Source organism: Lactuca virosa, chromosome 1, assembly GCF_052849685.1.
Source record: "Lactuca virosa cultivar CGN04683 chromosome 1, Lactuca_virosa_CGN04683_v6, whole genome shotgun sequence".
Taxonomy (NCBI): domain Eukaryota; kingdom Viridiplantae; phylum Streptophyta; class Magnoliopsida; order Asterales; family Asteraceae; genus Lactuca; species Lactuca virosa.
In genome coordinates this window covers 190,225,815-190,231,579 of record NC_136426.1, presented here as the reverse complement: position 1 = coordinate 190,231,579, position 5,765 = coordinate 190,225,815, and the positions used below count along the sequence as shown (strand labels likewise).

Below are 5,765 nucleotides of genomic sequence, written 5' to 3'. Positions count from 1 at the left end.
GATCCAATCGTAGATTATCATCTTCAGGTGGAAAGCTATTTCCAAAGGATTTAGGAAGACCGTGATTGTCAGAACTAGACATCTACAAAATGGGAGAAAATTCAAGTTAGTTGTTAAGATTCCTTGATATAGCATCCAACACAATACTCTACAACTTAGAAGAGGGATGCCGTAATCAAGTTGCAGAATATTTGAAGGTAGGTAAATGACGATTTACCAATTTCCACCATGAAAAACGAAAAGGAAATTTAAGCTTTAAATGAATTGAAACTCCTAGATCTTTTGAGATTCACTGAACTTTTCAATGGCATGTTTAATCTCGATTATGCCCTTCAAGTTTGTGACTGGGATGCCGAGGATCACAAACAAGGTGTGAATAACCATGCAAATATACTTGGTATCCTCATGTTACGATCACCTAATCAATGTGATGGTTAGCCACACACGCTCCATTGATCTATGACAAACATCGAGTTACCTTTTTCCACCCTTGCCAGTCCCAAATTAGTGTGCCGGTTAACCACACACACTCCACTAACGTCTCAGCAAGGTGCAAAGTGTAATTTCATGGATTAGCACCAACTTTACATTTTTCCTAAAGTAACTAAGATTTGAGAATTTATAAAACCATTTAGTTACTTTGCATTCATTATACTTATAATGGAAGGTTGTGTCCTATCCTACCCGTTCGGCTAACGACCCTCCACTGGTCAAGAGTGCGGTGGGTAAGAGTGGATACCTAATGGCGGTCATTTTACAGGCGGCTTCCTTAAACACCCTTTATAGATTAGCTTCATGAATGAGGCCTAGTAATGGTAAGACTGACTCTTTACTCATATATATAATATTAGACTTTTAATTTTATATAGTATAAAAGTGTATTTTACACTTTTAAAATATTAGGTGGTTTTATTAATTTTCTCCTTTAATTAAACTTTTAATTAACTTAATAAAACCATAAGAGTGTAATTTGAACTATTCAAAACATCAAGGTTCTAAATTTAAGATTTGAAAATTAAAGCTATTTAATTAAATTTTAAATTACAAAACCAAGAGGTACACTTTTTGAAAATTTTCAAATTACTAAGGTTTAAGAATTTAAATATTTCAAAAATTAAACTTTTAATCAAAAAATTTAAATTCCAAAACTTGAGGCCAAGTTTTGAAACTTTTCAAAACTATCTAGATCAAATTACAAATAATTAAATTAATCAAATAATTGGTAATTATCTAAATTTGACTTAATTCAATTTCTTACAAGATAATTCAAATCAAAATTACAAATAATTAATATTTATCTTATAAAACAAGTAATTATCTTAATTTTGACAATTATCTGCTATTTTGGTAAGGATAATCACTCCAAATTAATAAAAATCGGATTTTATCAATAAAAAACGTTTTTGGTAATTATCCCATAGCAAAATAGGTCAAAAACCCAAAAAATCTGGCATCTGATACTCCGACTAGTCGAGCCAACCTTGGACTCGTCGAGTTGCTAGTGAACTCGGCGAGTTCACATATGGACTCGGCGAGTCCAACATCGAGATCCAAGGCGAGTTCACATATGGACTCGGCGAGTCCAACATCGAGATCCAAGATTTTTTGATTTCCAGCTTTGAATAATCATGTAAAACATCAAATACATCAAACAAACAGCCTAAGATCTGATACCACTGATGGGTTTTGAGCACTACATCAATCCTATGGTGTACCTGCAAACCCTAAAGCTTTGGATCTAGTTTGTCTAATGAACATGCAATAATCATCCAAAGCTATAAACCCTAGATCTAGCATACAATAATCAATATTAGGGTTTTAGATCTTACCTTGATTGTTATATTCCAATAACAATCTGAATCCTTATTGTAATTGACTTCTGAATGCCTAGTGCCTCAAATGTTGCACCTCTAATGGAGTCACAAACACCACTAGCAATAAGGATGAAGAAGAAGGATGGGAGGAGGCACCAAAACCGTCCTAGGGTTCTCTCAAAGAGTTAGACACGTTTTGGGGCCTTAGGGGTCCTTATATAGTTAGGTTATTAGGGTTTTGAACTAGGAAACCCTAATCTGACTGCTTAGGCCCTAAGCAGCCCATGGACTCATTCCTTAGAGGCCTTGGACGAATTCTTATGGGCTTCCCCATAGATTTCGTCCACTCCAACTCTATGGAGTTCATTAGCACAATTATGCAACTATCAATGATTTGCATAACAGTCCCCTAAGTTTAATTAATCTCTTTTAGCCACAAAATTAATTCTTATTTAATTCTTGACTAATATTAATTAAACAATATGATTTCTCCTTTAATATATTATTCTCATAATATAATAATAAATCATAATTAATACTTTTTCTCCTTAATTAATCCTACAAGTTGTTGTGGTGAAGGCAACCCAAAAGGACCATGCTCATAATCGGGTCAAGTACATACCAAAATAGTTATGGGCTTAGACACCTAATCCAACAAATTTCTCATAACATTTATAGCAAAGAAAAGAAAATAATGGACACACACCACAAGCTACAAATCTAAAAAAATTTAAATATCTAGAATCAAATGTAAGAAATAAAAACGTGCTTAAAATGTTTTGGAAACCATAGTAAATGAAGCTTTGCAAAACAGGTTGTGGCATGTATGTTAAATTCCGTGATACTCGTGACATTATTCGGTAGAGAAAATGAAAGATACACAACTTTAACGAAAAAAAATAAATGACAGATACCGCAAGCTATAATATTAAAAAAATTCAAAGATCTAGAATTAAATGTAAAAAATAAAAACATGATTTTATAAAGTTGTTTATTGCATCATTCTGCTTTAATTCCTTCGTATTACAACATTATTTTTAAAAAATATGTTTACCATTTTTTACCATTTGAAGAATGTGTGATAATTAATATAAACATATATAAAAATTGTAACTAACCACCTTTACTAGTTTATAAGTTATAAATAAAAATAAAATATTAGAAAAATAAAGAGCTACCACTTGTGTAGGTGCCATAGTATAGTGCTAAGGGATTTAAGTAATTTCATGTGGTGCAAGCCGCATGGAAATCTTTTTGTTAGAAATATTATTTCATAAATGAACCTGAACCTGTATGCGTTGCTCGTCTGGATGCCTAGCTTTTTGCGGTGCACCAAATATACTAGAGTGTTGATTAATGGAATTCGCTTTCAAGAAATATAGACTTCTTTGTGAAACCGAGTCTACCAATAGATAATGATAAATTTTCTTTAAATAGAACTTTCAAAATACAATTTTGTAATGTGGAGAGATTAAAAAAAGTTATAATAGACAAATCAATAATAATATGCTATAATTTCTTGGATAAACAAGTAACCAAAACTTTTATACATGCGACAAATCTATCAACCACATGGGCCAACATACTTTTGTACCGCATTATCACCCGACCCGACGGATATAGTGTGACCCGAACCAAACCCATGTTCGAAGTAACCTCATCTTTAGACAATTTTCAAGCTCGGTTGATCAAAAGGCAATAAGGCATCTATGAATCGACTTTCATGAATAAGGATAATCAGATGGTGAAGATTTTTCAGTTGTATGGTTTTTTATCTATGCTCGAGAACTCCACTGCATTCTCTTTCTCTTCTCTCTTTTCTTTCTTCTTTCTGGTCAATTTATTGCAGGTTTTATATTTGCTTTGGGATGAATATGGTGTACTCTTGTGTAATCGATGGTATTTTTATAATTTAGTCCCCCCCTTCTATAGGATTCTCTCAATTCGTTTGGCCAGATAACCTAAAATATCCAATTCGTCTTTGAATTTGTTCTATTTTGACCACGAACGCCATTGGGAAATGTCAGTTGTAGCTTACATCAACTCTATTTCAGTTCTTCAATTGAGGAATTCCACAAAACTAGCTTCTGAGTTATTTGCAAGGATGAAAGTTGATTCATATGTAAATTCATGATGGAGATTTTGTGCTTAGAAATCATTAGAACGGTGGATCTACCAAGGGGATCGAGAATACATACATGAAGGAAAATACAGAAAGAAAATTGTTCTTAATATAGCCAAAGGTTTAAGATATTTACTTGAAAATTGTAGGGAAATAATCGTTCACCTTGTTATTAAACCTTAAAACATATCCTAGACAAAAATATAACACCAGAGTATCAAGTTGTATATCTAACATTCTAACTGGCTGAAAAAGAATAATTAGTGATGGATCTTGTCATCTTGATTCCTCTCTTTGGGGACCAATATAAATTACTATATCATCTATAAAAAATATAATACTATAAAATTCTAATATATTAACAAAAAAATATCAATATTTCCATGTTTCCTTCAGTTTAGTGCTACAAAATGAGTGTAACGAGCTTAAAAGCACGTATTTCAAGTACCATATTGAGATAAATGTCAGATAATTACAAAATATTCAAACAACAAGGTAATATTCGACCTCAAGGTTCCACCTTTTTCGTTGATAATTGAGCCCAACCATTCTGGGCCAGATAGCCAGGGTTCCGCTCATTGTAGTTATCACTTGGCTTTGATCTCTATCCACGAGCTTAAGCAACCCAAAATCAGATAATTTTGCATTGAAATCCTCATCTAAGAGTATGTTCTGTGGTTTTATATCGAAGTGGATGATTTTTAGCAGTATCAAGAATAATCTTCCATTGGTCTAGTGATCCGTTACTCATGAATTCATATACTAGAAGGCGTTGTGAACTACAAGCACAAAATCCTTTATGAATTAAATTTTCATCAACTTGTGTCATTGTAAAAAGCTCGGAAGGTAAATAGCAATACCCACCCGAAGATTTCCGGGTTGTGTTTGTAACACCAATTCTCCTGCTGCAGTGCAATTCAGGATTGCGCCTTCGTTGACTGGATTGTCTCGGTTGGCTGACCAAACAACCACCAGATCATATTGATTGAGAAGAATGGCAAAGAGGTAAGATTTGCAGCTTCCTTTACAGAAGAAGCCACAAGAAAAGTTGTGTTCTTCAAGGATGACCCCAATCCTTTTGGACCTTGAGCCATCTGCGAATCCCATTGAAGGGAGAGAAGATTCTTTGTTGGTCCATGTGGTTGATAGATTTGATCGATGTAGGAAAATTATGAGTTGAGTAGCATGGATGAGAAGATGAGAAAGAAGCCATAGAAAAAGCTACAGATCCAACTTGCCCTCATCACTATTAATGAACACACAAGAGGCTACGAAAATGAATTCACAATTTAAACACCTAAACTAAAACAGGGGATGGAGGAGGTTTAATGAAGAAACGACAAGTCACATAGAGTAGTTGAGTTATGTCATGCCAACTTTCCCTCTCAATAAATGCTCAATAAATGTTGATCAGAACCTACATGCTCAATAATGCTGATCAAAACCATGCATGTGGTATTCATCCTTCCAACATGCCCACTAAACATTTTCTTTAGGTCACAAAATATCTTAAGTCAAGTCTTACAAAAAAATATCTTTAGTCAAGTTCTACAAAAAAATTAAGGATTATAATCGGAATTAAAGTCGATATAGAGCATGTGTTACTTGACGAGTTTAATTTTTATTTGATTATTATGAAACTTTATACTTTTTTTTTTGACAAAACTGTAAAAATGGTCCATGTGGTTTCTCATTTTATGTGGTTATGGTCAAAACCTTTGAAAAATTGCAGATTTGGTCCTTTTCAACAAGTTTTGTTGTGGTTTTGGTCCCTCTTCCGTTAACTTTAACAGCTTGGCTGCTAACTTTTTTAAAATGACTATTTTACC

General features: G+C 33.3%; 1 long non-coding RNA gene across 1 annotated transcript; it reads right to left on the bottom strand.

The window, feature by feature from the left end:
- Positions 1–4,294: 4,294 nt before the first annotated feature.
- LOC145163398 (uncharacterized) lies at positions 4,295–5,338 on the bottom strand. The gene is made up of 2 exons (XR_013739695.1): positions 4,801–5,338; positions 4,295–4,715 (listed from the first exon to the last, which is right to left on the bottom strand). It is a non-coding gene; the product is annotated as an uncharacterized LOC145163398 (long non-coding RNA).
- Positions 5,339–5,765: the final 427 nt, after the last annotated feature.